At 46.9% G+C, this 17,338-nt stretch overlaps 1 protein-coding gene across 1 annotated transcript in view; it reads right to left on the bottom strand.

Annotated features, from left to right (window-relative positions):
* The window catches only part of RAD18 (RAD18 E3 ubiquitin protein ligase), a 106,993-nt gene that overhangs the window by 89,306 nt on the left and 349 nt on the right, over positions 1–17,338 (bottom strand). The gene's annotated exons all lie outside the window — the stretch shown is intronic.

Here is a 17,338-nt window from a genome sequence, read left to right on the forward strand (position 1 = left end):
CGGCGGCGTGCGCGGAGCCTGCCGGGAGTTGTAGTACGTGGGCGGAGCGCAGCCCAGATGCTATTACTGCGCATGCGCCAGATTCACCTTTCCAGGCGAAAGTAAATGGTTAATGGGCCCGCATCGCTTTTGTATTTTGACCCTGAATAAATAAATGCCTGTTGAATGTTGGGGAAAGACAGCCAGGAGTCAAACCAAATCCACACTTTACCAAATCTTTCAAGGTCTAGGCTAATGCTTTCTCCTTCGGGTTGCCTTCCCTGATTGCTATAACGGCTGTGAGCAAGGGTTTTCATATCTATTATTTCATCTAACCCCATCACAATACTGCGAGGTAAGCATTACCATTGCCAGTGTACACAAAAGGAAGCTTCCGCTTAAAAACTTGAATAGTGCTCTAACTGGTTTGGCTCAGTGGATAGAGCGTCGGCCTGTGGACTCAAGGGTCCCAGGTTCGATTCCCGTCAAGGGCATGTGCCTTGGTTGCGGGCCCATCCCCACTGGGGGTGTGCAGGAGGCAGCTGTTTGATGTTTCTCTTTCATCGATGTTTTTGGCTTTCTATCCCTCTCTCTTCCTCTCTGTAAAAAAATCAATAAAATATATAAAAAATAAATAAATAAATAAATAAAAATAAAAACTTGAAAAACATGTTCTTTTTTGTTGTTTTTTCAGGATTGAATAGCGTGTTCTTGAGTCACACAGTGTCATTGTCCAGATTATACAATCAGGACCTCTTTGAATGGGTGCTCTTTTATAAAATTAAAATTTTAGTTTTAAGTTATTCCTTTTCTTAACCACCTTAACGTTGTATAACTTTCCAGATAATTCCTATGCTGATACATAGATAAGGTTTTTCCACAAATCCTATATAATAAAAGCCTAATATGCAAATGGACCAAACTGTGGAACAACCTGTCGCTGGCCTCTAGTGTTATTATAAATGCAAAGCTCTGTCAACTTGAGTTTTTCTATATGTTTACTTAACTATACATCTTGAGACCTCTGGATGTTAATACATATAGCTTTACCTCATTCTTTTTAATAGCTATGTAGTCCATTATCTAGATACACCACAATTTATTTATCTACTCCAATACTGAGGAACATTTAGGTTGTTTCCAATTTTTCACTATTGCCAAGAGTTGCAATGAACACACTGTATAAATCTTGGCACATTTGAGCCTGGATATCTGGTGGATGACTTCCAATAAATGAAACTATTAGGTTAATTTCTTTAAACTTTTAAATTGTGCTGTGTGATTTTCCAAAAAGGCTGTACCAATACGTTTATACTCTCACTAAGTGAGTATAAGAATACCTATTGTCCAAAACTCACCAGCACACCACCCAGCCTCTCTGCTCAACTCAGCTCTCATCCATTGCCCTAAGTGGGCCATTGTCAGGTCTCCTGGGTGGCAAGTCAACAGTTATGTTGCTCAGGGTAGCTTGCTACTGCCACCCCTCCTGATCCATGCATCCATTCATTCATTCATTCATTCACTCATTCAGATATTTTTCTAAGTGCTTACCATTGGCACTCAAGCTTCCCTGTGAAGTAGGCAGAGGTGAGGTTGTTATTGCCATTTTATAGACACAGATACTGAGGCTCAAAGACGTTAAGGCTTCATTCCTTTGGCCCCTCTTCTTAAGGAACCTCTGGCCCCAGAGCCAGAGTTGTACTCCACTGATTTTTCCCAAATACTCACTGGGCAATAATAATAATAATAATAGCAGTTGGACAAAGGACTTTAATATATATTATAATAAATAACTGACATTTATTAGGCACTTGTATGCAAAGCATTGTTCTAGGTATTTTTACACATGTTGACTTATTTCAGACTCCAACCAAATGAGAAAAGGGAAATAACAGGAAACTTGCTTAGGGCACTCTGCCGGTAAGTGAAAGAGGAAGGATTTGAACTTGGGCAGTGTGGGCTTAAGAGTCCATATTAACCACGGCAGAATATTTTCATAAGGCCCTCATTATGAGAACTAGTTCCATTTTATAGACATGAAAATTGAGTCTCAGAGAGGCGAAGGAACTCATTCAAGATTACGCCGATTGCCAGTGGCAATTTCTAGCCTTGAACCTAGGTCTTTTAACCCCAAACCAGAAGGGATCACCCACTGACACTTTACGGAGGAATAATTGAGCAGACAGGGCAGCAGAGCAGAGGTTTGAGGATCTCAGGATGCTGGACCTAGTGGGGCTTCAACAGGAAGGTGGGAATAGCAGGGAAAGGGGGAGGCGGCAGTGGGTTTGTATCAACCAATCAGAAAAGGGTGTGCAAATGAACTCCAGGCTGAATTAAATGGCTTTGCCTACCTAGATCTGAATGCTGGGCTTGGAGAGACAAAGGAATTGAGACAAAGACCAGGTTCCCCACCTGAGTGCACCAGTAATTGTTCCTTTATGGTACTAGTTGGTTACAAAGTAATTAGGTTTGTAATTAGATGACTAAGAGCTGGGATGTGAGGGAAGAGGAGATGAGAAAAGAAAAAATATAAATGGGAAAGGAAGGAGAGAAAAGAAGGGAAAGAAACACATTCTCTTTTTAAAAATATATTTTATTGATTTTTTTTTACAGAGAGGAAGGAAGAGAGATAGTTAGAAACATCGATCAGCTGCCTCCTGCACACCTCCTACTGGGGATGTGCCCGCAACCAAGGTACATGCCCTTGACCGGAATCGAACTTGAGACCTTTCAGTTCGAGGGCCAATTCTCTATCCACTGAGCTAAACCGGTTAGGCAAGAAATACATTCTTTCCGTTCAACCATGAAGACAGATTTGGGAGGCATCACTTGTGGGTCCTGGGGTCCAGATCCATCTCCCTGAGTCTGGAGGCCTCCAGGGCAGCACCCAATGCTATTCATCTCTAAGTTCCAGCCACCAGCTGCTCAGTGAGACTGAATGAAAGAAGGAGTGAATCACCGGAATAAGCCCACATTTCCATAAATCTTTCCCTCCCAGGCCGAGCAGTTCTGTTCCTGCTCTCGACAACAGTACCCACTCAAGCCCTCCTTGGACCTGGGAAGCAAAGTCACAGGCACAAGCAGTTCTGAGGGCCCACCTTGAGTCACACAAGGCAGCTGTCTTGCCTTCCCGGGGCATTTATCCACCCCGGGAGCCAATCTCCTCTAACATGCTGCTGTTCCCACGGATATTCTCCTTCTGTAAATCAATAAAGAGATTGTACTTCCTTATTCAGGAGTAAAAACAAAATGTTCCACATAAAAAAGCAGGCTAGTGCTCAGAGGAATCTCCCATGGCACTCAGCACAAAGTGAAGACCCAGGATAGGGCTGCCAGATAAAGTACAGAATGCCAAGGAAATGTGAATTTCAGATAAATAGAAAACAATTTTTTTATATAAGTACATCCCAAATATTGACCATGCTATACATATATTTTTTAATATATTTTCATTGATTTCAGAGAGGAAGGGAGAGGGAGAGATAGAAACATCAATGATGAGAGAGAATCATCGATCAGCTGCCTCCCCCACTCTCCCCACTGGAATAGAGGCTGCAACCCAACCGGGAATCAAACGACCTGCTGGTTCATGGGTTGACACTCAACCACTGATCCACACCAGCTGGGCTCAATCTCTCTTTCTTGATGTCTTGTATCTGTTTTCTTCAGTGCTGGCTTAATGCTCAAGCAGTCCCCCCACACACATACACATGGAGGCAAACAGGGCATCCAGCCAGAATGATCCAGGTCTACCCTCGTGGAAAAGAAAGCACCTCATTCCCAACAGAACCCAGCAAAAGTGCCAGGGCTGAATCTCATTGGCCAGAGTTGGGTCACATGTCCCATCTTTGAACTAATCACTGTGCTGCAGATTGTCTTGGTCTCAGTGTGTGGGTAGGGGTGAGTGCTGTATATAGTAAGAGAGGGAATAAATGCCTATAAACATGCAGATTGCAAAAATAGTTACAAATTATTCCCCTGCCTATACCCACACCTCTTTATGATCTGAGTCCTTCCATCAAGAGGTGGACTTATTTTTCAATCCTTCTGTCTGAATCTGGACTTGGCTGTCTTGCTTTGGTCAATGTGACATTAACAAAGGTGATGCAAATAGGGTTGAAAAGTGCACGTGCACTGGAACTTACCCCTGCTCTTGCTGCTCTTGGGAACCTTCTAACCAGCACCATGTGAACAAACCCTAACAATCCTCCTGGATGATGAGAGACAGTTGGCCAAGGCACCTTTATCACCCAGCTGACACTGAGCCACCTACAAGGCATGTGAGTGAGGCCATCCTACACCACCCACTTCCTTACCACAGAGAGCAGCTCAGCCCGTCCTGACCAGAAAACGGCTCAACACACTCACAGGACACGGTCAGTGTTGAGTATCTTAAGCCACCAGATTTGGGGGTGGTTTGTTATACAACAATAGGTAACGGCGACAGTGATCTAAAACCACAGTGACCCTCCACAGGAGCCTTCTGCTTGCCTGGGGCTGGCTTGGGAGCCCCCAGATACAGACTTGCTGGAGCCTCAGCCCTGATGGTCCCTCCTCCCCCCGCCCCCCATAGCAATCTTCACCTGCTCACTTTGATCCCAATACCTGTCTCTATGCTGCTTCTGATCTGGTGCTGACTTATGAGTGCCAGGGGCAGAGCAATCTTTCTTGTGAAGAGCAAGTCCTGTGCAATTCTCCTTGTCTCTGTAGGCTCCAGGCATTTCTCCTTACAAGGAGGCAGCCGTCTACCTGGAACAAAGGGCATGCAGCTGAGTTCCTGTGCCAGGGAATCTCCACCATCTGTCATGGTGTCTGGACACCACTTCCCCTTTCAAGCTCCATTCTTTGGCTCTTCAAGGTTGTTTAGATCCCCAGGGCCCCGTGGGAGGGTTGAATGTTCCTCTGGGATTGCTAAAGCAGGTTGCACGTGTTACCTTACAGTACAAACACACTCGCTGTATGCAATTACTTAGTCTCCCCACTAGACCTTCTGTGTCCTAGCACAGCTGTGAACATAGCAGGGGCCCACCAATGCTCACTGGGTGGGTCACCTGGAAAGATACCAAATGATGTCTGGCCCAGGGGCTCTGGGGTCCTGGGACACAGGGAGTGCCTGGGGCTAGGGGAGCAAAGCAACAGACCTTTGAAAGGAGACAGAGTGGAAATTACCAAAGACAGAATTCTCACCAACCAGTCTGGTCTATGGGGACTAAGAGCACACGACTTAGAGTCACATGGACCTCAATTTGCATCCATGCTCTCCCACTTCCCATGTGATCTGGGATAAGCCACTTACCTTTCAGAACCTCAATTTCCGATTCTGGGAGATGAGAAGAATAATGCCGACATCTGAAAGCTGGAAGTACTCAGTGTTGTGGCCCTCAAGTATTGTAATGAATACATTTTTAAATTTTTGGAAGCACCTCTCAGGGTATCTGACACATAATGAGTGGCTGGCTATGGCAGCAGGAGTAATAGTTATAATTATTGCTGTTATTATCTCTAGGACACATTATTAACCAGAGGGCATGGAGGTTAAGAGCTCTAGCTTGGAAGTCAGACTGCCGGCATTCAAATCTCAGCTCTGCCCCTCACTAGTACTAGTGCACGGAGTGTGGTCCCCACGAAGAGGAACCAGGGCCCCTTGGAGACATGGCTGATCTTAAGCCTTGAGCCTTCAGTATCTTATTGCGCCCAAAATAAGGAAGTTGTCAAAACTAAAGTAAAAAACACAAGAGCCAGCTTGAAGCCGCTCCCACTGACTTCAGCCTCTGGAAGACCACTGGCTGCAATAGTCTGTGGGAACCTCACGAAATATTTTAAAATCCAGGGATTTCTAATGAGTCTCAGCAGAAGAAGGAAAATCCCTCACTTGCTACTGTTGGAGGTAGTCATTATATCAGCTTCTCACTCTGTACGTTGATAAAGAAGGGGAAAGAATTAACCATGTATTCTTTTCCAGAAAGATCTATACTTTAGGGAAATACTAGCCCTTGTAGATGAGAATTCGATCTTAAAAATATAGAAGAAATGATAGAGTTAGAAAAATGGCCATTTTGCATCTTCTAATGAAACATTAGTGTTCCAGGCAATGATCAGCCACGGGGAGAGATTGTTGGGGAACTGGATATTCACCAGGTTCCAAATCATCAAATCACACTTTAGCTTCTGCTCACAGGGAAAATGCAGCTTTTTAATGGAGGGATGAGGGTGAACCCACCTGAACCTATTGGTTAATCTTCTCCAAAAGTGGGTACCAAACAGGGAGTGCCTAGATGAAGGACACATCATCTAGGGAGCATTCTTGCCAAAGATGGTACAACCGAATTGAATCAAATGTTTAGATCCAACTTTAGTTTATAACAGTGGTTCTCAACCTTCCTAATGCCGCGACCCTTTAATACAGTTCCTCATGTTGTGGTGACCCCCAACCATAAAATTATTTTCGTTGCTACTTCATAACTGGAATTTTGCTACTGTTATGAATCATAATGTAAATATCTGATATGCAAGATGTATTTTCATTGTTACAAATTGAACATAACTAAAGCATAGTGACTAATCACAAAAACAATATGTAATTATATATTCAATATTTGTTCTCCGATGGTCTTAGGCGACCCCTGTGAAAGGGTCATTCGACCCCCAAAGGGGTCGCGACCCGCAGGTTGAGAACCTCTGGTTTATAAGATATTCATGGACGACAGCAATCAGGGAGTTGACAGCTCAAGGAAGCAACCAGACAAACCCCGACTGTGGGGCCTTGTACGAGAAAATGAGCCAGATTCTTCCAGAGGACATGAGGTCACTGTTCTGGAACAAAAAGGATTTAAAAGACATAACCTTGTTACAGCCTTGTTTGGATCCTGATTTCAACAAACCAACCTTTAAAAGACATTTTTGGGAACAATCCATGAAATTTTAATATGAATTAGGTATGACATTATACTGACAAAATATTACTAATTCTATTAGATGTGATGATGGGATTCTCATGTAGAAAAACGTCATTTTTAGAGATGTGTGCTGATGTATTTCAGGGTAAAATGTCATGATATAGGTGATTTATTTGAAATTTTAAAAAGATAAAGTAAATTTGGAAAAAGTGTAAATAACTGTTAAGTATAGATGATAGATATAATGGGTTAATTATACTATTCTCCGTATTCTTCTGTAAGTTTGAAATATTTCACAATAAAAATCAGAGATAACTCATCCCACCTGCCATTTTACAGATGGCCACACGGCGACAGTAGAGTATCGGGCTGGGTGTGGACTCAAGCTTTGAGGAAGAAATGCGGAAGAGCAATCACCCCATTCATTCTTTATTCTTTTATCTCTTCTCATCTTTGCATTTGACTTCCTAAAGGGCCCTGAGCTGGGCGAATTGAGGACAAAGTCAAATGAACCCCCGCCCCTGCCCTCCTATGGCCACTTGTGTAAATAGGGTATCTAGAAGGGGCAGTCACCAGGACTTGGGTCCTTGCAGATGTGGGTGTCTCTATGTTTGAGGTCACTGGAATGGAGGCCTTGGCTGGACATATCGGAAACAAAGAACTTAACCCAGGGAAGAGGGAAGCTGCCACTTGTGTGAGGTGACTTCTTGTACGTGCATTCAGATGTACACACTTATCAACTGTATGATCTTGGAAAAGTTCTTTACCTCTCGGAACCTTGTGGGGCTAATAATAGTTCATACCGTATAGCTTTTGTTGAAAAGGAAGGAGTTGGAGAGACAGGAGCTTGTTGACATTGTTGAACACCTGGATCCGGTCCTTCCTGAATCCTGTTTTATTTTCATTCAGATGGAGCAAAAATTATTCCTTTCATTGAAGGCAAGCTGAGTTGGGTGTTTTAGTCCTGACTTAATGCGTTCTCAACAGCATGATGTAAACTAGAAAGAGTCAAGCTATTTATCAGGACATCAAAAACCTATGAGCACCGGTCTAAGTTTGGTTAAAAGAATAGGCATTTGAAGAAGGAAAATCTTGTTCCATAGATAACAGGACTCTGTAAGTTGCCTATAAAGAAGGTCTACAGGTCAGCTCCAAGTGTGGGCCACTGATCTCCATATCAGGAAGAATTCCAATAAGCCCTTGGGGGGTGTGGGTGGGGGTGGGGGTGGGGTGGATGTATGGATGAGCAGAGCTGGAAATCCAGAGACAAAATGACCTGGGGGTATTCAAAGCCCATAAATAATAATAAAATGCCTCCATCTGCTTTATCAGCCCTCAGGTACAGAGAAGCAGGTTCATCATAATCCAGGGCTCCTGACACTGCATCATAGCCCCATACAGTGTTTAAGTCCTCAAGCAACACTCCAGCCTCCATCATTAAGAAGTAGCTGCAATCTAGAAGCCAGAGATCATTGTTTAACAGCAATAAACAGGACCGAGTAATGCCCACTGTGGACACCTTTCAAGGGCTTCTCATTGCTCTGACAATACATTCTCACTGTGGCTCACAAGATGCTGCATATGCCTTCCTCCTTGCCAGCTGTTTTCACATCTCTCACCCCCAGCCCAGCCACACTGGCCTTCAGTCTCACACACCAACCTCTTTCTCACCCCAGAGCCTTTGCCGTGATGTTTGCCCTCCTGGTCACCTCTCCAACCCCACATGGTGGGCTCCTTCTCAGTCTTCTGCTCCCAGTTTCAGCTTCTCCTCAGAGGGACTGTCCCAACCTCCCAGTCTGAAGCAGGAGCTGATATCCTTCCTCCCCACACCCTTGGTGCTTCCTGTTTTGTTGTGGTCATTGTTTGATCTCTAGTATTTGACCATAAAATTCCACAGGGATCTTGGTCCACTTTGCTCATGGCTACAGCCCTGGTACTCACCGGAAGCTTGGCACACAGTAGGTGCTTAAGAATAATTTGTTAAATGAATGAATGACACCCAAAAATGTGATTTTGTTTAAGTACTTAGCCCTCCTCACTCAGAAATGGCATTTCCCCCCAGTTGTGGATGGATATTCATTTTGTTCATAAGTATTTATGGAGCACTTACTATGCTGGGCGCCATACCCTGTGGAGATAGTGTGACCAAGATAGACAGAAACCCCAATTTTCTGGAGCTTACATTCTAGTTTTGGGGGAGAGAGACAATGCATAAGTAAACAAATGAACAGAGTAAATTTCAGTGATAATAAATGCAATGAGGAAAATAGAACAAATAAGCCCAATGGTGACTGGGGGCGGGGACAGATCTAAACAAGGTGGTCAAAGGAGGCCCCTTCGAGGCAAAGACGTGTGAACAGACACTGTAAGGGAGGGGAGGAGGCGGCAAGGAGAAGAGACTGGGAAGAGCCTGGCAGGTAGAGGATGAGCAAGGACCAAGGCCCTGAGGTAGGAAGCCCTCAGTGGGTTCCAGGCGAGGAGGGCTCAGGTGGAGAATGCTGAGGAGGGAGGGGAGATAAGCTGAGATGGGCAGGGGCTGGGTCCTGGGGCAGAGGGTGGGGGCTTTGTGGGCCACAGGGAGGGGTTCAGAGATCTGATTCCAGGCCCCTGGGCGGCTGAGGAAGGTTGCAGGTGAGGCCCAGCACTGGTTCTGTAAGGCATCCTTCCTTTAGCACAGTGGTTCTCAACCTTCCTAATGCCGAGACCCTTTAATACAGTTCCTCATGTGGTGGTGACCCCCAACCATAAAATTATTTTCGTTGCTACTTCATAACTGGAATTTTGCTACTGTTATGAATTGTAATGTAAATATCTGATATGCTATATGTGTTTTCCGATGGTCTTAGGCGACCCCTGTGAAAGGGTCGTTCGACCCCCAAAGGGGTCGCGACCCACAGGTTGAGCTCCGCTGCTAGCATCTGCTTCTTGAACCCAGGCTGGACGTCTGTTCTGGAGTGGCTGGGAAGGCCTGGGGCGCTCTCATCACCTCCCTGCCTCTTCTTACAATCCTTTATTTAAACACAACCTCCCTCGCAGCGACAGGAAAGCTGCCACTCCTGCGGCTGCTGCTGGTCTCTGCTGCACTCTGCCCACCTCCCGTGCCATTCTTTCCACAACCTTCCGCTGGGAAAGCCCTTCTGATGGCCTCTCCAGGGGTGAGTCCCCGTGGCTGCACACGTTGAGGCAGTGGCAGGGCCATTTCTAGGCTTCTCCCCCTAAGCACACACACCCTTTCTCGCCGTGGTCAGCAAACCGCGGCTCGCGAGCCACATGCAGCTCTTTGGCCCCTTAAGTGTGGCTCTTCCACAAAATACCACATACAGTGCGATTGAAACTTCGTGGCCCATGCGCAGAAGTCGGTATTTTGTGGAAGAGCCGGTGTTTTGTGGAAGAGCCACACTCAAGGGGCCAAAGAGCTGCATGTGGCTCGTGAGCCGCGGTTTGCCGAGCCGCAGTTTGCCGACCACTGCGAGTCTAGGGGATCGATATGAAATGCTCACTCGTGTCAGAGGCAGGACACTGAATCCGTCCTGGCTCCTTTAGAGACCGTCTGAGCAGCAGCAGACCACCCATCCGCACCACCGCTGCCCTGTGCCTGGCACAAGGCCCCTGAGGGAAGGGTCTTGGGACAAGCTCGCGCAGACCAGTGAACCTCACAGTTCCACCCTGTCCTCTGCTCAGATCACGCCCAGGGGCCTGTCCGGGCCTGGGGTGTGGGGAGGAACGGCAAAGATCCACCCCCAGAGTGAGACTAAGTGGGACGCCAGCTCCAACTTCCTGGCAGTGTGTCCTTTGGCAAGTTACTTACCCTCTGTGCCATTTCCTCATATGTACACTGCGCGGTCCTGCTTTGTAGGGTGGTCCATAGGATTGCTGAGTTGGCTTTTACATGTGAAAGGGCTCCGAAGGATGCCTGGAAGCTAGTAAACATGTTGGCTATTACTACTCTTTCCTCTTTTCCCATTTTATTGCAAGAACCAGACACCCACTCCGTTGGCACCAAGGAAGGGCATTGAGTGTAAGGTCTCCCAAAGAAGAGGAGGCTCTGGGACAGGTACACAGTATTGGAACCTGGAATTAGCCAGAGGCTTCCGTTGAGCGTCAAGTGGTTACTATGGGAATAATGGGTTCCCTGAGGCTGGCAGGAGACCTCGCTCTCCTCTGCAAAGGGGCCCCTGCATGAAGATCTTACAGAGGGTTCACCAGAAAGGAAGGGCCCTGGAATTTCCCTTGATTGTGGCAGGTAAGCCACAATCAAGCTACCTTAATTGTGAGATCCTGCCGCCAACCCTGGTGTATTGAGAATGCTCAGTGACAGGCCATTCAGTGAACTTGGAAAGAGCATGACTTTGGAGTCAGATAGACTAGACCAGGGGTGGGCAAACTTTTTGACTCAAGGGCCACAATGGGTTCTTAAACTGGACCAGAGGGCCGGAACAAAAGCATGGATGGAGTGTTTGTGTGAACTAATATAAATTCAAAGTAAACATCATTACATAAAAGGGTACGGTCTTTTTTTTTTTTAGTTTTATTCATTTCAAACGGGCCGGATCCGGCCCGCGGGCCGTAGTTTGCCCACCGCTGGACTAGACTCAAATTCTGGCTCCTTCACTTCCGAGCCTAACCTTGGGTGAGCCACTAAACCTCTCAGAGCCTCAGTTTCCTCATCTGCAGATTGGGGTTTAAGAAGGGCACTTAGCTTGGTCAGTGTGGCTCAGTGATTGAGCATCGACCTATGAACCAGGAGGTCATGGTTCCAATCCCGGTCAGAGCACGTGCCCAGGTTGTGGGCTCGATCCCCAGTGGGGGGGTGTGCAGGAGGCAGCCTATCAATGATTCTCTTTCATCATTGATACTTGCATCTTTCTCTCTCCCTCTCGCTTTCTCTTTGAAATCAATAAAAATATATTTTTTAAATTTTATTAAAAAAAGCACTTACCTTCAACAGCTGTTTTGAGAATTTGATGAGAAAATGCATGTAAAAGGCTTAATCTAGTACCTGGGGCAGAAATGTGATCAGTAAACACTTCACACACACACACACACACAAAACCAAAAAAAACCAAACCCAAAACATATGTTAAAAACAAGAACAACACAGTCCTAGGGGCTCTATCACATGTGTGTAGACAACGAATGCCAAAATACTGCATTTGCCTTCACACTGGAAGTCAGTATCCTGTGGCCTCATGTGTGATGTTTAAACGTTTGAAGGCCCTCCCTCTGCAGACAGCTCCTCCCACTTGCCTTTGCTTTCACACTTCCAGCTCTGTTTGCAGGGGACACCCCACAGTCGCTCCTCCCGTCAGCTCTTTGGTTGAAGCAGTCCTCCTTGGAAGCTTGATCTGGGAGAAGCACGCACACAGTGTGGACTCGGGGGTAGGAACACCCCTCCGGGACCCCCTCCCGCAACCCGCAATGGGCCGCCTCACCCTTTCAAAAAGCCACCGGAGCGCGTGTTTGAGAAAAGTTAAGCTGTTTTATTTCACAGGATAGCTCCACATCAAACCAGCAGGCACCATCAGAATATGCGACAGAGGATCCAATCAGACACTCTATAGGACGGGCGTTGGCTGTAAGGTAGAGAAACAATATCTGGAAGAGGGCAGCACTTCTCATCACGTGGGGACAAGCAACCAGCAATTTCCGAGGGTGGTTTCGATTTTTTTTTTTTCCTGACACAGTTTGGGGAGGAGGGAAACCAAAGGAAACAAAATAGACCAGCCACTCTGAAGCAATCAGAACCAAGCCTATTGCCAAACCGTGTAAACAGCCACACTGCCGGGAGCCAGGGCCCAGCAGGAACTCCAGCAGAGCCTTGGTCTAAGGAAGGCGGAGTGCGTTCTGCTTGTTCTGGTCCAAGAAACAGCTTTGTTAGGGACAGTTCACACAGAAAGGAGGTGTCAGCGAGGGGCAGCGCTGGCCATTTGGCCAGTCCCAGAGGACGGGACAGCGGGACACTGGCAGATCAGCCTCGGAGAGGCCAGGAGCACTCCCACCTGACAGCAGGTCCCTTCGCTCAGCTCCCCTGGCAGTTAGGGTATGTGGGGAATTCTCTACACGAGAGAGGAGACCCCAGAGAACCGGGGAAGTTGACATGAAACGTCAGCATTAGCTCTGCATAGCAGAAAATCAGCTAAGCAACACCTCGGCTCACCCCTTCCTGCCTTTTCCTCCCTGCCGACCGCCAAGCCCAACAGGGCCCGCCCACCATGGTTGTGAGCTAACCACTCCTCTTTCCGGGTTTCTCGGGAGAATGAGGCATTTGCTCATGTGTAAAACCTTCTGGATGTGTGAAAAGTGAGGACTAGGAAGACCGAGAGGAAGAACCGCTACGTTAGTCCTTGTGGTTTCCCATCAGCCGAGGATGTGCGCTGAGTGCCAAGTAACAACCAGGTCACAGGAAGTCCCTTGCATTGATGCTTCCTGAATGAGGAAGAAACGTACCCACCAAGGCACTCCAAGGGCCTCCAACAGAGGAGCCAGCCCAGCGTCAAGGCCCTTCCTCACGCTGGCTCCCTCTGTGCATCGCAAACCAGTTCTGAAGGGTTTATAAGGCAGATCTCTGAACTGCTGGTTCCAGCCGTGGCCAGAGGTTGGCTCCATTTCCCTGTGTCTCTTCCCACTCGGATTTCTTCATTGAATAGAAACCTGTTAGCCCTTGGGAATCCACTTCTCTCCTGCTCCTCGGCCTGGTGGCCTCAGAGGACAGACTCCCAAGTCTAATGCCCAAGCTTACATATCCCTCCCATTGGTGCTCTGTCCGGGTTCAAAGGCGCTTCAAGGTGAGAAATCGTTAGCACTGAAAACAAGGAAAGGCAAGAATTTTTCATAGAATCCCACAGCTCAGAGCAGCTCTTTAAGAGGAAAGGAAAGGAGAGAGGGAGAGTGGGGCAGGAAGCACGGCTTGTTCTCAATTTTATCCGAGAAAGGTCTTTAGCGGCCACTGGGCCCCGGGGCCCAGGAAACTAGACCAGGAAGGAATTGTCTTTGGTCAGTTTTAAATGAACATCTTGCTGGTTCATTCCTAAAATAGACTGAACATCGGTTACACATAAAGACAAAAGGCCTGACCTCAGGATAAGTCGAAGGTTAAGAAATCATTCTGTGAAAAGCAAAAAATAATTTAAAAAAAAAAATGCCCGTTATCGACAAACTGATCAGCACAGCTTTCAGTAATGGTGATGAACAAGTAGGTAAACACCACTTCCCCTTGTACAATTGGTTATATTGAGGACTACGAACTAGGTTACTACATTTCCCCCACACTCACTGTACAGTTAGGTTTCTCGTATTTGTTTTTTACATTGAACTATCTACTAGGTGCAAAGATTTGGTGAGTGGCATTGGCTATAATTTAATTGTCGCCTTTTTTAAAATTACGATTTCACATTTTAACAGTTACTTTCCAGCATTTAAGCAAAGACAGCAATATATAGTGGACTAACATAGGCAGGAGTCAGGAAGAGAATGCCAGTGCTCAGTGACCGTGGGTGGGGCTGGGTGCCTGTGGAGGGACCGAGGCATGCAGAGTGCCAGATGAGGAAGTGGAGGGTGCGGGTGGGGGACGCAGGAAAGTATTTTTCCATTTGGTTCTGCGACAAGGCTCAGATTTGGGGCTGGATGAGTGAGGTGTGAGCTTCTCTAAATGTGAACTCATCAGCCTTTTCCCAATGGAAAAACAGGTGCTTAAAGAACACAGCTACAGCTCTGCCTTCAGATAATTCAGTAAAAGGCAGGTCCATTCTCACGAAAGAAAAATGAAGTCAATTCAGAGGAAAAAGCCACATGGTTGGACTGGTGTTATGTAGATCAGGCACCAGGTCTGTCAACTCAAATTTTCTCTTTACGTCTGGTAGTCCTGGCAGAGAATGCTACATTTTGCTCAGGAGACAACTACATTTAAGGTCTGGCAGTATCTGCGGGGTAGGAATGGGATATCTTGTACCCTGGCTGGACAGGATAGCATCCTCGCAAATAAATGACTTCCGTGCCTGACATGACCCCTGCTCTCAGACACCCATTAAATTATGAGCATGGCACAGATTTGCTTTCTTTTCTAAGCTGTACAATGGGGATATCTTCTTACAGCCCACAGAGGTGCTTGCTCTGAGGTGCTTTCATTTCCAGGAGCTAAGAGAACAGTTGGTTCCAGGCAAAACAAGGAAGGTCAAGCTTGTGATTGCCTCTCCTTGTCATTCTCTTTTTGGAGCCTTGCTTGCTTCTTCCTTCCACTGTGTGCTCTCAATGTCAATCCTCAGGTGAGGCAGAAGGGCTTGCCACTCCCACACACCCAAGGATTAGTGACTCAATGGGTCCCTCCCTCTGGGGGTCACCTTTTTGTGGAAGACCAGAGGACAAGGCAAAATTCATCTAATGGGGTGAAATGATATCGATGGAATTTCGAGCATTTGTAGGTGATATATCTGTAGGGCTGTGCTTGGGGATCTTATGAAGCTGGTAGGAAAATTCCACTGCCTACTCTCAAAAGCCATTAGGAGGTTTCAAAAAGGTCTCGGATGGTTTTTAGGCTAAAAGACCTACCTTACTAATGACAATAAAAAGAATAATCGTGTTGGCACAGTGCTTTCTAAACAGCTTACTCGTTTACATTTCATCCTTATTATCTTCATTTTACGGAGCAGGAAACTGAGACTCAATGAGGTGCAGGGACATGCCAGCGTCCCACGGCTCCCAAGTGGTGGGCGCTGGGACACACAGGACTTTTTATTCCAAACCATAGCCATGGACATACTCAGAGGCCTTGAGAAAGAGATGAAGCGTGAGAATAGGGAGGAAACCCTTGGCTTGGCATGAAGGTGGTGAATAAAAGTGGTCTCGTTGGAATCTAACTCATCTGTGTCCCATTATCCATAAACAGCCATCTCTGGAAAAACAGGAGATGCAAAGAGGAAGCAAAACAGAATTGAACACAGGTGATCCAGAGGCCCTTTCCCAGCCAAGAGGTGAAAGCCCTGCTCATGTACTTGATGATCACACCCCCAATTCTTTCACCATGTTTTCACTTACATTAAATGCTCTGGAGAAGGCAGGTGAAGGGGAAGGGAAGGGCGAGAGGGAAGCTATTTCACTTGCATAAACTCAACCAAAGCATCCTCTGGGACAGGAAGTGCCAAGGACCGCCCCTCCCCGGCCCTGGGCACTTACGGTTCATGCACTTCGTGCAAGAGGCACCAGCCAAAGTGCGTCATGGCCTGATTTTTAATGAAAACGATGTGACTCAGAACCTCCTTGCCTGTTTAGTTCCACATCTGACACAGTATAATTAGTAGAAAGAGGAAAGGAAAAAAAATTAAATACTTTGAAAATTGTATAAGTTAAACCTCTATAGTTACCAGAAATATTCCTACGGCGTTTCTAGGTTTTGAAGTGTTCCATACCACTGTGGTTTTATTATTTTTTTCCCCTTTTCCCAACCACACATAATACTGTGCTACGATGGGGCTTAGGTTCTCACTACCCCCTTTTCTACGTACAAACACACGGATGCCGTGGTCAGGGGTCTTCCTGCCAACGTCCTCCCGTGCCTTTGGGGGTACAGTTGGTCCTTGGCCTTCAGGTGGAAAGGCAGGGTCTCTGGGTTGGACAGGGGGGTTCCCCACCTCTAGGAGCAGCCTGCTTGGGGACTGCCTGCCCCACCCTTCATGTAGGGGCAGACTGTTCTGGAAGGCCACGACTTCTGGAGACAGTGGGAGACTGTGTTTGTTTTTCTGCAGCTTAGTGGTATATTGCTTCATTCGCAGTTACTGTGGGCCTCTAAGTTCTCCCAGAAAAGTCCCTGCAAATCCCACCAAATAACAGCGGGAGATGTTTGGTGGCATGGGTCTGAGGTAAATCTAAGTTTCGTAAAAAGAAAAAGGAGATCCTATATACATTTAGTATGTGTCCCGATCTAGTATATGTATATAGATGCATAAATATATATATGTACACACACCTACAGACACATACATACATATGTATGTGTATATATGCACACATATACATACATACACACATATTTATGTATGTAGAGAGAATGTCGAGAGAATCGTTTTCCAGTGACGATATGCCGGCGAAGCCATTGACCATGTTGCCACAACCTAGGACACGCTCTAGCTGGGGCTGCTCTGCTCCTGCGCCTGCTCCAGCTCCAGCTCCTGCTCCTCTGGCCTCCGTCACGTCACACCCACGAGCTGGATGGAGCTGCTGCCCGTGCTAGGCCTCAGCTCTGCACAGACATTCTTTCAGGCTGACCTCTGGCCCCGCCCGGTGAGGCCAGGAGCACTGGGAAGGGTGTGGAAGTCACAGAGGCCCCGGCCAATGGTGCGCCCCAGCGGCCAGGGCAGCGCCACCCCAGCCTGCGGGTCACATGGTGCCCGACTTGTCCGCTGAGCTGTTGGGGAACATCTTCTCGGTGGGCGTCACGGCCGGGCTGCCCACCCCTGAGCTGCTGCTGCTGC

This window comes from Myotis brandtii, unplaced genomic scaffold (assembly GCF_000412655.1).
Source record: "Myotis brandtii unplaced genomic scaffold, ASM41265v1 scaffold378, whole genome shotgun sequence".
Classification (NCBI taxonomy): domain Eukaryota; kingdom Metazoa; phylum Chordata; class Mammalia; order Chiroptera; family Vespertilionidae; genus Myotis; species Myotis brandtii.